We start from the raw sequence: 16,710 nt of genomic DNA, 5'->3' as shown, positions 1-16,710 counted from the left end.
AACCCTAACCCTAACCCTAACCCTAACCTACCTAACCCTAACCCTAACCCTAACCCTAACCCTAACCACCTAACCCAACCCCTACCCCTACCCCCACACCAACCCAACCCTACCCTAACCCTAAACCCTAACCCCCACCCCAACCCAACCCACCCAACACCCCACCCACCCAACCCAACCCAACCCAACCCACCCTAACCCAACCCTAACCCACCCTAACCCCACCACCCTACCACCCCAACCCTACCCCACACCCAACCCCTAACCCTAACCCACCCAACCCCACCCCTAACCCCAACCACCCTAACCCCACACCCTAACCCAACCCCTAACCCTAACCCCTAACCCAAACCCCTACACCCCAACCACCCCTAACCCAAACCCCTAACCCAAACCCTAACCCTAACCCTAACCAACCCTAACCCCACCAACCCTAACCCATAACCCAAACCCTAACCCTAACCCAACACCACCCACCCTAACCCCAACACCCTAACCCCTAACCCAAACCCACACCCTAACCCAACCTAACCCTAACCACACCCAAACCCTAACCCCAACCCTAACCCAAACCCAAACCCAAACCCAACCCACCCAAAACCCAAACCCTAACCCAAACCCTAACCCACCCCAACCCTAACCCACCCCAACCCACACCCTAACCCCTAACCCTAACCCTAACCCTAACCCTAACCCAACCCAACCCCCAACCCTAACCCCCAACCACCCTAACCCTAACCCAAACCCCAAACCCTAACCCTAACACCTACCCTAACCCTAACCCTAACCCTTAACCCTAACCCTAACCCAAACCCTAACCCTACCACACCCAACCCAAACCCTAACCCTAACCCTAACCCTAACCCTAACCCTAACCCTAACCCTAAAAACCCTAACCCTAACCCTAACCCTAACCCTAACCCTAACCCTAACCCTAACCCTAACCCTAACCCTAACCCTAACCCTAACCCTAACCCTAACCCTAACCCTAACCCTAACCCTAACCCTAACCCTAACCCTAACCCTAACCCTAACCCTAACCCTAACCCTAACCCTAACCCTAACCCTAACCCTAACCCTAACCCTAACCCTAACCCTAACCCTAACCCTAACCCTAACCCTAACCCTAACCCTAACCCTAACCCTAACCCTAACCCTAACCCTAACCCTAACCCTAACCCTAACCCTAACCCTAACCCTAACCCTAACCCTAACCCTAACCCTAACCCTAACCCTAACCCTAACCCTAACCCTAACCCTAACCCTAACCCTAACCCTAACCCTAACCCTAACCCTAACCCTAACCCTAACCCTAACCCTAACCCTAACCCTAACCCTAACCCTAACCCTAACCCTAACCCTAACCCTAACCCTAACCCTAACCCTAACCCTAACCCTAACCCTAACCCTAACCCTAACCCTAACCCTAACCCTAACCCTAACCCTAACCCTAACCCTAACCCTAACCCTAACCCTAACCCTAACCCTAACCCTAACCCTAACCCTAACCCTAACCCTAACCCTAACCCTAACCCTAACCCTAACCCTAACCCTAACCCTAACCCTAACCCTAACCCTAACCCTAACCCTAACCCTAACCCTAACCCTAACCCTAACCCTAACCCTAACCCTAACCCTAACCCTAACCCTAACCCTAACCCTAACCCTAACCCTAACCCTAACCCTAACCCTAACCCTAACCCTAACCCTAACCCTAACCCTAACCCTAACCCTAACCCTAACCCTAACCCTAACCCTAACCCTAACCCTAACCCTAACCCTAACCCTAACCCTAACCCTAACCCTAACCCTAACCCTAACCCTAACCCTAACCCTAACCCTAACCCTAACCCTAACCCTAACCCTAACCCTAACCCTAACCCTAACCCTAACCCTAACCCTAACCCTAACCCTAACCCTAACCCTAACCCTAACCCTAACCCTAACCCTAACCCTAACCCTAACCCTAACCCTAACCCTAACCCTAACCCTAACCCTAACCCTAACCCTAACCCTAACCCTAACCCTAACCCTAACCCTAACCCTAACCCTAACCCTAACCCTAACCCTAACCCTAACCCTAACCCTAACCCTAACCCTAACCCTAACCCTAACCCTAACCCTAACCCTAACCCTAACCCTAACCCTAACCCTAACCCTAACCCTAACCCTAACCCTAACCCTAACCCTAACCCTAACCCTAACCCTAACCCTAACCCTAACCCTAACCCTAACCCTAACCCTAACCCTAACCCTAACCCTAACCCTAACCCTAACCCTAACCCTAACCCTAACCCTAACCCTAACCCTAACCCTAACCCTAACCCTAACCCTAACCCTAACCCTAACCCTAACCCTAACCCTAACCCTAACCCTAACCCTAACCCTAACCCTAACCCTAACCCTAACCCTAACCCTAACCCTAACCCTAACCCTAACCCTAACCCTAACCCTAACCCTAACCCTAACCCTAACCCTAACCCTAACCCTAACCCTAACCCTAACCCTAACCCTAACCCTAACCCTAACCCTAACCCTAACCCTAACCCTAACCCTAACCCTAACCCTAACCCTAACCCTAACCCTAACCCTAACCCTAACCCTAACCCCTAACCCTAACCCTAACCCTAACCCTAACCCTAACCCTAACCCTAACCCTAACCCTAACCCTAACCCTAACCCTAACCCTAACCCTAACCCTAACCCTAACCCTAACCCTAACCCTAACCCTAAGTGACGTCATGATGAGTCATCAAGATGGCGGCGCCCATATGGTCACGTGGTACGGAACCAAGATGGCGGCCCCCATGGGGTCATGTGACTAGGGACCAAGATGGCGGCGGTCACGTGACTGGTGACCAAGATGGCGGCGACCGGGGGTCACGTGACTCGACAGCTGGGATGACGGTGAGTGCTCTGTGACGTCATTTACGACAAGATGGCGGCCGGTGACGTCATTTACGGCAACGTGGTGGCTATAGGGGGTGACGTCATTTACGGCAGCAGGATGGCGGCGGGCGGGCGGTCACGTGATCGGGGACCAAGATGGCGGCCGTCGTGACGTCGTGACGACTCATCAAGATGGCGGCGCCCATACGGTCACGTGGTACGGGATCCAAGATGGCCGCGCCCATGGAGTCATGTGACCTCGAGTCAATATGGCGGCGGTCACGTGACCGGGGAATCCAAGATGGCGGGCACTGTGATGTCATCCAAGATGGTGGTGCCCAGGGGGTCACGTGATCCGGGAATCAAGATGGCCGCCCCCATGCGGTCACGTGATAGGGACCAAGATGGCGTCCCCGTGATGTCATCCAAGATGGCGGCGCCCATGGCGTCACGTGGTGTTGTACAATATGGCGGCGCCCAGTGGGTCACGTGGTACGGCAGCCAAGATGGCGGCCGCCGGGGATCACGTGACTCGAGGGACAAGATGGCGGTGAGCGCTCTGTGACGTCATTTACGGCAAGATGGCGGCCGTGCGGGGTGACGTCATTTACGCCAGCAAGATGGCGGCCGGCAGGGATCACGTGACCCGGGAGACAAGATGGCGGCCGTGCGGGGTGACGTCATTTACGGCAATATGGCGGCCGCGGGGGGTCACGTGGTGCGGGGGGGCAAGATGGCGGCCGCGGGGTGGGTCACGTGGTTCGGGGGGGGGCAAGATGGCGGCGGGGTGGGTGACGTCATTTGCGGCAAAATGGCGGCCGCCGGGACCGGGATTTTTTTTCGGGGTTTCGGGGGGGTTTTGCGCGGTTTTCGCGGGTCGCGCGGGGTCGGAATGGCGTTCCGGTTCGCGTGGGGGCGGTGGCGGCGCGCGTGGGGGTCCGGGGGGCGCGGGGTGGGCGGCGCCGTTTCGGTTGGGCGATTGGGGGAGATGCCTATGCACTGGGGTCCTTTCTGGGGTGTGTCGCGCTGGTGACGTCATCGGGTGCGCGCCGCGGGTGCAGTACTGCGGGGTAGGCAGCAGGTGGCGCTGTGACTGCAGTACCGGCCGGCAAGCAGCAGGTGGCGCTGTGACTGCAGTACCGGCCGGCAAGCAGCAGGTGGCGCTGTGACTGCAGTACCGGCCGGCAAGCAGCAGGTGGCGCTGTGACTGCGGTACCGGCCGGCAAGCAGCAGGTGGCGCTGTGACTGCGGTACCGGCCGGCAAGCAGCAGGTGGCGCTGTGACTGCAGTACCGGCCGGCAAGCAGCAGGGGGCGCTGTGCATGTAGTACCCGGTTGCAGACGGCAGGTGGCGCTGTGAGTGCAGTACTTGTGAGTAAGCGACAGGTGGCGCTGTGACTGCACGGTCTGTATGTAAATGGCATTGGGTGGGGTGCTGGCTTGCAGGGGGTGTGGACATGGGGGTGGGGTGTGCATGTCTGGGGGTGTGTGCAGGGGTGGGGTTTGGCTGGTGGCTACTGATTACTGGCACCTGGGGTGGGAGGGGTCCCTATATACTGTATGTAGTAAAAAGAAGAAAAACTATATGTCTGGTGCAGCAGTAGGAAATTTCAGGCTCCCGGGGAGTAAATGGTTTGCTTTTTAATTTTTTTTTTTTTTTTTTTTACTCCCAGGGAGCCTGAAGGTTTCTACTGCTGCTTTTTTAAACTAAAGCTAGAAAGGAAAACAAAGTTAGAAAGATAAGAAAGGGGAAGGAGAGAGAGAGAGAGAGAGAGAGAGAGGAGAAGGAGAGAGAGAGAGAGAGAGAAAGGAGAAGGGGAGAGAGAGAAAGGAGAGAAAGGAGAAGGAGAGAGAAGGAGAGAAAGGACAAGGAGAGAGAAGAAGAGAAGGAGAGAGAGAGAGAGAAGAAGAGAGAAGGAGAGAGAGAGAGAAGGAGAGAGAGAAGAGAGGAGAGAGAGAGAAGAGAGAAGGAGAGAGGGGGGAAGAAGGAGAGAAAGAGAAGAGAGAGAAGCAAAGAGAAAAGAGAGAGAAGCAAAGAGTTGGAAAAAATAGAGGGAGAGGAGAAAAGACCGAGAGAGAAGAGGAGAGAACAGGGACAAAGACAGAGAAAGAAGAGAGGAGGAGAGAACAGACAGAGGGAGGAGACAGAGGGAGAGGAGACAGAGAGGAAAAGACAGAAGAAAATAAAACAGGAAGACAGAGTGAGACAGGAAAAGGAGGGTGGGAGAAGTGAAGAAGGACAGGAGTTAGAGGGAAAGGAAAGTGGTTAGGATTAGAGTGAAAGTGAAAACTTAGGAGTGGGGTGAAAAAGGAAAAGACTAAGAGCAAAAAAACACAAACCAAGGAAAAGGAGAACACTGAGAGAAAAAGAAGCAAGAAGACTGAGATTGACAGTGATAAGGAAACAGAAACAAAGGGTTAGAGATAGATGGAAGTTAAGTTAGAAATAGAACAGTAAAGTGAGGAGCAAAAGGAAGAAATACAGTGGAAAGAAATGACAAAACCACACCAAAAAAAGACAGGAGCCACGGTGGGGAAAGGAAGGGCAGGGGGTATCTTTATTAAGGGTGACTCAACTTTATTGAAAAAATGCTTTTATTTATACATCAGCAAAATACATGGAAACAGTGTATACAAGTGCAAGTGCAGATACAATGCATAGACACACTGGTCAAAGTCTAATTTACATATAGAGCAATACAGCAAAATGAAGCAGTTAATGCAAATGCAATACAGAGCAGCAATACAGAGCAGCAATACAGAGCAGCAATACAGAGCAGCAATACAGAGCAGCAATACAGAGCAGCAATACAGAGCAGCAATACAGAGCAGCCCAGCAAAATGCAGCAGGTAAGGCAAATGCAATACAGAGCAATACACATATTAACACAAAGTGATAACCGTTTTCTATTTTCATTAGATGTTGATTTATTGTTACAGGAAACTCAAAACAACAAAAGCACACAGAAAACAACACTCATCTACCATTAACACCGCCTTCAGCTTACACACAAACTCACCATCACTGCCATCACAACTGCTAAATTACTCCCCAGCAATCATTGGTCCTCAGGAACACGGTTCCCGGGTGCCTCCAAAAAATCCTCCTGCCTGACGAAAACCCCGGTCCCTGGACGGTCTGCGCCCAAACTTTGGTGATGAATGTTGCCTCGCAGACCGACCGGGACCCGGGAAAAAAAAACCCAGCCGGGGGGAAAAAAAAAAAAACCCCCCGGCTGGGGATTTTTTATTCTAAATTTAAAAATTATTTGAAAAACCTGAAAAGCAAAAGTCATATAAGGTTACAACCCTTCAACACACACATACACACACACACACACCTCCTTCAGCTTACACACAAACCCACCCTCACCCACACCTCAACCGCTCTGCTAACCCCCGGCACGCATTCGCGCCGCTACTCGGGAACACGGTTCCCGGGAGCCTCCAAAAAAATCCTCCTGCCTGACGAAAACCCCGGTCCCTGGACGGTCTGCGCCCAAACTTTGGTGATGAATGTTGCCTCGCAGACCGACCGGGACCCGGGAAAAAAAAACCCAGCCGGGGGGAAAAAAAAAAAAAAACCCCGGCTGGGGATTTTTTATTCTAAATTTAAAAATTATTTGAAAAACCTGAAAAGCAAAAGTCATATAAGGTTACAACCCTTCAACACACACATACACACACCTCCTTCAGCTTACACACAAACCCACCCTCACCCACACCTCAACCACTCTGCTAACCCCCGGCACGCATTCGCGCCGCTACTCGGGAACGCGGTTCCTGGGAGCCTCCAAAAAAATCCTCCTGCCTGACGAAAACCCCGGTCCCTGGACGGTCTGCGCCCAAACTTTGGTGATGAATGTTGCCTCGCAGACCGACCGGGACCCGGGAAAAAAAAACCCAGCCGGGGGGAAAAAAAAAAAAACCCCCCGGCTGGGGATTTTTTATTCTAAATTTAAAAATTATTTGAAAAACCTGAAAAGCAAAAGTCATATAAGGTTACAACCCTTCAACACACACATACACACACCTCCTTCAGCTTACACACAAACCCACCCTCACCCACACCTCAACCACTCTGCTAACCCCCGGCACGCATTCGCGCCGCTACTCGGGAACGCGGTTCCTGGGAGCCTCCAAAAAAATCCTCCTGCCTGACGAAAACCCCGGTCCCTGGACGGTCTGCGCCCAAACTTTGGTGATGAATGTTGCCTCGCAGACCGACCGGGACCCGGGAAAAAAAAACCCAGCCGGGAGGAAAAAAAAAAAAACCCCCCGGCTGGGGATTTTTTATTCTAAATTTAAAAATTATTTGAAAAACCTGAAAAGCAAAAGTCATATAAGGTTACAACCCTTCAACACACACATACACACACACACACACCTCCTTCAGCTTACACACAAACCCACCCTCACTCACACCTCAACCTCTCTGCTAACCCCCGGCACGCATTTGAGCCGCTCCTCGGGAACGTGGGTCCCGGGAGCCTCCAAAAAAATCCTCCTGCCTGACGAAAACCCCGGTCCCTGGATGGTCTGTGCCCAAACTTTGGCGATGAACGTCGCCTCTCAGACCGACCGGGACCGAGGAAAAAAAAACCCAGCCGGGGGGGGGGAAAAAAAAAACCCCCCGGCTGGGGATTTTTTATTCTAAATTTAAAAATGAATTACAAAACCTGAAAAGCAAAAGTCACATACACAAGGTTAAAACTAGTCAGCATATGCTCACACACACAGAGACGAGTAGACACAGACACACACAGTCACGTGCTCTCACACACGCTCACATGCTCTTCCTGCTTACAGGCTCGCTATGGCCCTTACTCGAGACGCTGAAGAACGTGCTTCGACGCGTCTCCTGGCTGCCGCTCCTTGACGTCGAATGGTAGATTCTGGGGAAATCGGTAGCCTCGAGGACCTGTGAGACGACAGGAATTGGTCAACTTGTGGCTGACAGCTAGGAATTTTCCCCACTCTGGACCAATACATTTTCTACCCAATATGCCATAAAAGACAGATGAACAGTAAAGTTTTTACAACTGTTCTACCTAACTATGACTACATGCCAGGGCAGGGCAGCTCCAATCATAAGTGGTATATTATAAGTACATACAATATAAGCAAACGCATACAGTGCAAGTGTACATACAGTGTAAGTAGACACAATATAAGCCGACACAGGTACACGCAATATAAGTATATACAATATAAGCCTATACAATACAAGCCAACACAGGTACACACAATATAAGTATATACAATATAAGCCTATACAATATAAGCCAACAAAGGTACATGCAATATAGCTACACACAATACAAGCCAACATAGGTACACGCAATATAAGCCAACACTTGAGATAACTCTGTGGAAGATTAATTGTTGGGCCCCATACCCTTTGAGAAGATGGAACCTACAGAACAACTGCAGTCACTTGAGGAGGGTGTAAGATGCTCCCTCTAGAAGTCCAAGATAATGGCATGGAAAAAAAAGCACTACCAAAGCTGGTAGTGAGAAGGAAGATGGATGAGAAAATCTTGTAATCCTTTCCTGTCTCAAAGAGTAAAAATGTAAAGATGCCAGAATAAGCTATATCTGGGAAGAAATGTGAGTAAAATACTGCCTATATGGCACAAAATAGTGCCTGTAAAGCGTCGAGATGTAACAAAGGCCTATGACACGGAAGACAATAGACACAGACTACATAACACGGGCGACACAACATAGACACGGATGGCATAACAGAGACACGAGTAAACTGCCTAGCGCTTTCAACTTATGGACCCGAGATTCGTAGCGCAAGATGAGCCAGAGGCCGATGATGCCAAAGGAAAGAAAGCCCTATGATGATGGCACGTGATGATGAAACATAACTCATTAAAAGAAGTTAGTGCCAAAGCAGTTAAGAGGATGCTCGAGAGGCTCGGTGAGCCTAGAGAAGGAAGCCGACTGCCGGGTGACCGTGGCCGTAGCTCCGGACGTGAAGGCGAGCTCCTCGGGGGAAAGATCCGTGACGACGTCGAGTCGAGGAAGGCGGACGACGCAAAGTTCCCGAGAACGTGGAGATGGGTTGGAACTGCCCTGCCCGGCAAAGGCTCTGGTGAGGCTGAGGAGAAACCCTCTCCCTTTACTTCCAGAGAGCCTGTCCCGCTACAGACCTCTCCGCTAAGCTGACGTGAAATTGCCCCCTGTGATAGTAAAGGTTTTTCCCCTTCTCCCGACCGCTGGCCCCGACACTTAGCTTTTGGAAGAGGAGCGGACAAAATCCATCCTCGGTCGCACGTGGACGTTGATATGTTCTCCGCGTGTGCTTCGGTGTTGCCGTTTCTAAGCTTTGGGTAAGAGCCTCCTCAGGGTACCTAAGACAAAACAGAAAAGGTGACTATTGCCCTCAACAACAGTAATCCCCTGGACTCCTCCGCACCACTCCCCCGGCTCACCTCAAATCTTGATTTGACTCCGGAGGCTGCCCAGAAGATACCTGCAAAGAGAAAAGGTACATGCTTAGCATGCTGCTGCATAACATTCACCTATGAGTCAGCCTGCCTAAACGCCGACTCACCTGCCCTCCTCTGTTCCTTGGCGTACCTAGGGCAGCGACAGCACCTGCAAAGTAACAAAGCAGAAAAGCATGCTGAGATACTGTGAAAACACAACCTCCCAAATCTGACAAATATGCCACACCGATACCTTAAGCTCGCACCCACCTGGCACGGATATGCTCGGCTAGGATAGATTGCAAGCGGACCACCTAAAATAAAAGAAAAAAAGAGATGCTTAAAGCTGCACCAGAAACTGAGACCTCAGCAATAACAATTGCTTCTGTACGCTAGTCAATGCTCACCTCGCCCACTTGGCCTTGACTGCTGCTCTCGGCTTTAACTTCCTAAAAAGAGAGACAAAGAACAATGCTGTAACAGCCACCATTTATGCTTCCTCTACAGAAACAAGTAGTGCCTCACCTGCTTGGGGGAATCCCCTCACCCGGGATGGGGCCCTCTGGCACGGATTTAATCCATCTGAATCTGAAAAAAGGTTAGGACAAGAGTCAAACTGTTGCAGGATAACTTAAGAGCTCCAGATATCTTGTGTCCATCTACAAATCCCATCTAGAGTCCAACTACACCCCACATTACAAACTTCAAGTCCCCGGGACTTCTCCTATTGCACTGGGCTACGCGGCAGGGCAGAGCAGCTCCGGCACAAATGTGTGTGCTGACACCCGTGACGGGACGTGACAGACGACGGGGATGCGACATGGACAGAAATCTCCTGGCAAGGAAAATGGCTGCGAGGACTGAGAGAATGCAAAAGGAGATGACCAAGGTGAAACTGATGGTGGGCTGATGAGGCTCAGAACACTGGAGGAAAAAGATGCTAACTGAATGATTTATTCCAAGAACTGCAAAGATGGATGCCCGAGAATCCTACGGCCAGAAGCCTGTACCTGCCCTCACATTCTTACAAGTCCTAGTCCGCCATAATGGATCCTGGCGGGGTATAACTGTCCATACAGCTCAGAACAAGACCTGAAAAAGCAGCTGACTGGATGCTTATAAAAAGAGAGGAGAGTCTGAGCTCCCGAGTCAAAAGTTCTATGGCATGGGTGCCAGGCCAAGGAACGCTGAGAGCACAGATGCTAAGACTGGTGCCAAGGTTTCTGGTAGGCCCCTCAAAGGGCTAAGATAAAAGACATGAGACAGCTAAACAAGACATAATGCACAACAGACAAGTGACACGATACACACCGGGACTGCTCTGCCCTGCTCACCTCAGCACGGTGATCAAAAGTGAGATTTTGCTTTTAGGGGGCCTAAGGGGCCACTTCTTGGCTACCCTCGTCTCCAGAGCCAACTCAAAACCTCCCCCATCCCAGGAGTGCCGACCCAGCACCTCGCTTTCATCCCCTCTGTGGGTCGTGGCCCTCTACTTATCTCTCGGACATCCGGGGATGCCAGTCCGTGTCGGGTGCGAAGAAAGGCCGCCTCGCCGGCTGGGAAGTTGTGCTGTCACCGGGCTGTTGTCTCTTAGACAGCTATATTAAAGAAAACCAAACATCAACGCCTGACCTTGGCACCACATCGGCCAAAACCACACAAGTCTGCTACTCACCGTTCTCCTAAGAAGGCCTGGCACCTCGTAACCATAACCCTCTGCCACAGATGTAATTCATCTGCACCTGAAAGAAAGGTAGAACATATGTCAAACACATGCACGATAACTCAAAAGCTGCAAACACCTTATGTCAAGCTAGGAATAGCATCTAGAGTCCAAGTACAGCCCACATTACAACTTTCAACTCCCCGGGGCTTCTCCTATTACACTAGGCTATGCGGCAGGGCAGAGCAGCTCCGGCACAAATGTGTGTGCTGACACCCGTGACACAGGACACGACAAACAATGGGCACAAGACACGGACAGAAATCTCTAGGCAAGAAGGATGACTGCGAGGACTGAGAAGATGCCAAATGAGATGACCGAGGTAAGACAGACCGATGGCGAGCTGATAAGGCTCAGAGTGCCCTGGAGAAGGAAGATGCTAAACTGAATGTTTTAGTCCAAGAACTGCAAAGATGAATGCACAGGAGCCCTACGGTCAGAAGCCTCTACCTGCCCTCACATTCTTACAAGTCCTAATCCACCATAATAGAACCTTGCAGGGTGCAGCTGTCCATACAGCTCAGAACAAGACCTGAAAAGACATCTGACTGGATGCTTACAAAGAGTTGCAATTCTGATGCCTGTCTGAGCTCCCGAGTCAAAAGTTTTATGGCCTGGGTGCCGGGCCAAAGAAACGTGGAGATCGTGGCTGCTAAGAATACTGCCGAGGTTTCTGATAGGCCCCTCAAAGGGCTAAGATAAAAGACATGAGACACCCAACCAAGACATAATGCACGTTAGACAAGTGACACGATACACACCGGGACTGCTCTGCCCTGTGCACCTCAGCACTGTGATCCAAAGTGAGACTTTGCTTTTAGGGGGCCTAAGGGGCCAATTCTTGGCTACTCTCATCTCCAGAGCCAACTCAAGACCTCCCCTCCCCGATCCCAGGAGTCCCAACCCAGCACCTTGCTTTCATCCCTCTGTGGGTCGGAGCCCTCTACTTATCTCTCGGACATCTGGGGATGCCGGTCCGTGTCGGGTGCGAAGAAAGGCCGCCTCGCTGGCTGGGAAGGTCCTGCTGGCACCGGGCTGGTGTCTCTTAGACAGCTATATTAAAGAAAACCAAACATCAGTGCCTGATCTTGGCAGCCCATCGGCCAAAACCCCACAAGTCTGCTACTCACCCTTCTCCTAAGAAGGCCCGGCTCCTCGGGTGGCATGCTTCGGGAACGCTCGGAGGCCGACGCCGTCGTCGTGGGGTACGCCTGGGTTAAGAAGACAGGAGGCGATGTGGCATTGCTGAAAACTGACTGGACCCTCGGTCCTCCTCCCTACTTCCCTGACTCACCGCAACTCCTCGGTGGTTCCTGACTGCTACCCGGAAGACGGGGCTCATCAGGGTGGAAAATTCGATCCGTCGGCCGGGTGGGGATGGGAGCTTGGCGTGCTCCGAGTGGATTGCCTAAGGCACAAAAACGAGAATGGAGACTTAGACTTGCCCCCTTAGAATTCAGACCTCAGCAACAGGAAAGGCTACTGCTCACCTTGCTCTCTTGAACTTGACTGCTGGGATCCAGCTATACTTCCTAAAAATAAAGACAAAAAACAGCGCTGTAATAGGGTCACACTTGACACTCCCCCTGCACAGACAAATGGTAACTGACCTGCTTGTGGGAACCCCCTCACCCAGGAAGGGGGGCTCTGCCATGGATGCAATGCATCTGCACCTGAAAGAAAGTTAGAACATATGTCAAACACCTGCAGGATAACTCAAAAGCTACAAACACCTTAGGTCAATATAGGAATAGCATCTAGAGTCCAAGTACAGCCCACATTACAACCTTCAACTCCCCGGGGCTTCTCCTATTACACCAGGCTATGTGGCAGGGCAGAGCAGCTCCGGCACAAATGTGTGCAGACACCCGTGACACGGGACAGACAGGACGTGACAAACAATGGGCACACAACACAGACAGAAATCTCTGGGCAAGAAGGATGACTGCAAGGACTGAGAAGATGCCAAATGAGATGACCGAGGTGAGACCGATGGCAAGCTGACGAGGCTCAGAAAACGCTGAAGGAAGAAGATGCTGACTGAATGATTTATTCCAAGAACTGCAAAGATGGATGCCCAAGAATCCTACGGTCAGAAGCCTCTACCTGCCCTCACATTCTTACAAGTCCAAGTCTGCCTTAATGGATCCTGGCGGGACATAGCTGTCCATACAGCTCAGAACAAGACCTGAAAAGACACCTGACCGGATGCTTCTAAAGAGACAAGAGAGTCTGATGCCTGTCTGAGCTCCCGAGTCAAAAGTTCTATGGCATGGGTGCCAGGCCGAGGAATGCAGAGATCACAGATGCTAACAATGATGCCAGGGTTTCTGACAGGCCCCACCAAGGCCTAAGGTAAAAGACATGACATATGCAAACAACACATAATACACAAAAGACAAGTGACACGATACACACCGGGACTGCTCTGCCCTGCACACCTCAGCACTGTGATGAAAAGTCAGGCTTTCCTTTTATGGGGCCTAAGGGGCCGCTTCATGGACACCCCCCACCTCCAAAGCAGACTCAAAAACCCCTCCCAGTAATTCCCAAACCAGCACCCTGCTTTCATTCCCTCTGTGGGTCGTGGCCCTCTACTTATCTCTCGGACATCTGGGGATGCCGGTCTCCGGTGCGAAGAAAGGCCGCTTCGTCAGCTGGGAAGGTCCTGCTGGCACCGGGCTGGTGTCTTAGACAGCTGTATTAAAGAAAACCAAACATCAGTGCCCGATCTTGGCACCACATCGGCCAAAACCCCACAAGTCTGCTACTCACCCATGCTCCTAAGAATGCTCAGCTGCTCGGGCCGCACGCTTCGGGCACGCTCGGAGACCGAGGCTGTCGTCACAGGGGGTGCCTGGGTTAAGAGGAGAGGAGGTGATTTGGCATGGCTGAAACCTGAGTAGAACCTGGCTCCTCCTCCCTACTTCCCCTACTCACTGCAACTCCTCGGCAGCTGCTGAAGGCCACCTGGATGGCACCTTTAAATAGAGTTCAGGGTTTCATCACCAGGTCCTGTAATGCATCCGCAGGGCTCACACGTGCAGGGAACCCGGTGCATCAGCCGGCTGGTGACGGGGGCTTGGCAGGCTCCGAGTGGATTGCCTAAAGCACAAAAAAGAGAATGGAAGCTTAGAGCAGCACCAGAAACTGAGACTGGAGCAATAACAGCTACTTCTCTCCACTGCTCACCTTGACTGCTGGTATCCAGACTTAGTTCCTAAAAAGAAAGAAAGAACAGAGCTGTAACAGAGTCACCACATACACTTCTGTTGCAGAGACAAATGGTGCCTCACCTGCTCGGGGGAAACTGCTCACCCGGGATGGGGCCCTCTGGCACACATTTAATCCATCTGAATCTGAAAAAAGGTTAGGACAAGAGTCAAACTGTTGCAGGATAACTTAAGAGCTCCAGATATCTTGTGTCCATCTAGAGTCCAACTACACCCCGCATTACAAACTTCAAGTCCCCGGGACTTCTCCTATTGCACCGGGCTATGTGGCAGGGCAGAGCAGCTCCGGCACAAATGTGTGTGCTGACACCCGTGACACGGGACAGGATGTGACAAACAACGGGAACACGACACAGACAGAAATCTCCTGGCAAGGAAAATGGCTGCGAGGACTGAGAAGATGCAAAAGGAGACGACCGAGGTGAGACCGATGGTGAGCTGATGAGGCTCAGAGAAACCTGGAGGAAGAAGATGCTAACTGAATGATTTATTCCAAGAACTGCAAAGATGGATGCCCAAGAATCATACAGCCAGAAGCCTCTACCTGCCCTCATGTTCTTTCACGTCCTAGTCCGCCATAATGGATCCTGGCGGGACATAGCTGTCCATACAGCTCAGAACAAGACCTGAAAAGACACCTGACCGGATGCTTCTAAAGAGACAAGAGAGTCTGATGCCTGTCTGAGCTCCCGAGTCAAAAGTTCTATGGCATGGGTGCCAGGCCAAGGAATGCAGAGATCACAGATGCTAACAATGATGCCAGGGTTTCTGACAGGCCCCACCAAGGCCTAAGGTAAAAGACATGACATATGCAAACAACACATAATACACAAAAGACAAGTGACACGATACACACCGGGACTGCTCTGCCCTGCACACCTCAGCACTGTGATGAAAAGTCAGGCTTTCCTTTTATGGGGCCTAAGGTGTCCGCTTCATGGACACCCCCCATCTCCAAAGAAGACTCAAAAACCCCTCCCGGTGGGTCCCTACCCTGCGCCCCGCTTTCATCCCCTCTGTGGGTTGTAGCCCTCTACTTATCTCTCGGACATCTGGGGATGCCTATCCATGTCAGGTGCAAAAGAAGGCAGACGCAACATCTGGGAAGTTCCTGCTGGCACTGTTGTTCAACAACTCCCTGTTGTTTCTTAGTCAACTACATGAAAGAAATCCAAATATCAATGCATGATGTTTGCAGCACACTGGCCAAAACCCAACAATTCTGCTACTCACCGTTCTCCTAAGAATGCCCGGCTCCTGGGGCCGCACCCTTCGGCCGCGCTCCGAGGTTGATGCCATTGTCACGGGGTAAGCCTGGGTTAAAAGGAGACGAGGTCATGTGGCATTGCTGAAACCTGAGTGGACCCTAGCTCCTCCTCCCTACTTCCCCGACTCACCGTGACTCCTGACTCCTCGGCCCGTGCCCAAGGCTACCCTGGTGACACCTTTATATAGAAAAGGCAGAGGCTTCATCAACGAGTCCCGTGATTCTTCCGCAGGGCTCGAGAGAGCGGCACACCCGGTGCGTCAGCCGGTTGGTGACTGGGGCTCGGCGTACTCCGAGTGGATTGCCTAAAGCGCAGAAACAGGAACAGATGCTTAGAGTTGCACCGGAAAGTGAGACTGGAGCAATAACAACTGCTTCTGGACACTACTCAATGCTCACCTTGCCCACCTCATCTTGACTGCTGATATCCAGCTTTACCTCCTGAAAAGAAAAAGAACAGTGCTGTAACAAAGTCACACTTTACACTCCCCCTGCAGAGACAAACGGTGACTGACCTGCTTGGGGGAACCTCCTCACTCAGGATGGGTGGATGGATTTTGCCCTGGATTTTATCCTTCTGCATCTGAAAGAAAGTGAGGACAAAAGATAAAGGGCTGTGGGATAACTTCACAGCTCCAAATATCTTCTGTCTATCTAGGAATATCATCTAGAGTCTGGCAACACCCCACAAACTGCAAGTCTATGGGACTTGTCCTGTTGCAGCAGGCTATGCGGCAGGGCAGGGCAGAGCAGCTCCGGCACAAATATGTGCAGACACCCGTGACACGGAACGTGACAAACAGGGGGACAACAAACACAACACATTATGCTTGTGGTGAGGGTCTTGAGGGGAAAAGGCAAAAGGGACCCCAAAGACACACTAGGTAACATGGTATGCCGGACAACACGACGTGGACCGGAACTGTTCTGCGCTGCCTGCCTGAAAGCTGCCGTCAAAAGGAGAACCTCTCCCTTTAGCTGTCCTAAGAGGCCCCTTGGAGAAGATTACTTTTCCCTCTGCTAATTTTTAAATCTGTCCCAGGAACTCCCAACCCACTACTCTCCCATCATCCCATCTCCAGGCCGTAGCCTTGACTTATCTTTTGGATGATCGGTGATGTGGATCCGCGTTGCGCCTGAAATGAGTCTGCCTCGGAGG

At 51.6% G+C, this 16,710-nt stretch overlaps 1 long non-coding RNA gene across 1 annotated transcript; it reads right to left on the bottom strand.

Annotated features, from left to right (window-relative positions):
• Nucleotides 1–7,180: 7,180 nt before the first annotated feature.
• LOC129124635 (uncharacterized) lies at nt 7,181–16,375 on the bottom strand. Its single transcript, XR_013183561.1, has 20 exons — nt 16,067–16,375; nt 15,951–15,992; nt 15,682–15,856; nt 15,518–15,598; nt 14,370–15,440; nt 14,244–14,271; nt 13,992–14,156; nt 13,827–13,908; nt 12,662–13,749; nt 12,542–12,583; nt 12,346–12,459; nt 12,182–12,262; nt 11,004–12,104; nt 9,854–10,926; nt 9,736–9,777; nt 9,599–9,642; nt 9,454–9,497; nt 9,332–9,372; nt 8,287–9,250; nt 7,181–7,809 (listed from the first exon to the last, which is right to left on the bottom strand). It is a non-coding gene; the product is annotated as an uncharacterized LOC129124635 (long non-coding RNA).
• Between the last annotated feature and the right edge of the window lie 335 nt (nt 16,376–16,710).

Source organism: Agelaius phoeniceus, chromosome 10, assembly GCF_051311805.1.
Source record: "Agelaius phoeniceus isolate bAgePho1 chromosome 10, bAgePho1.hap1, whole genome shotgun sequence".
NCBI classification, from domain to species: Eukaryota; Metazoa; Chordata; class Aves; order Passeriformes; family Icteridae; genus Agelaius; species Agelaius phoeniceus.
Note: the sequence above shows the minus strand (reverse complement) of the source record. Positions and strands in the feature narration are given on the sequence as shown.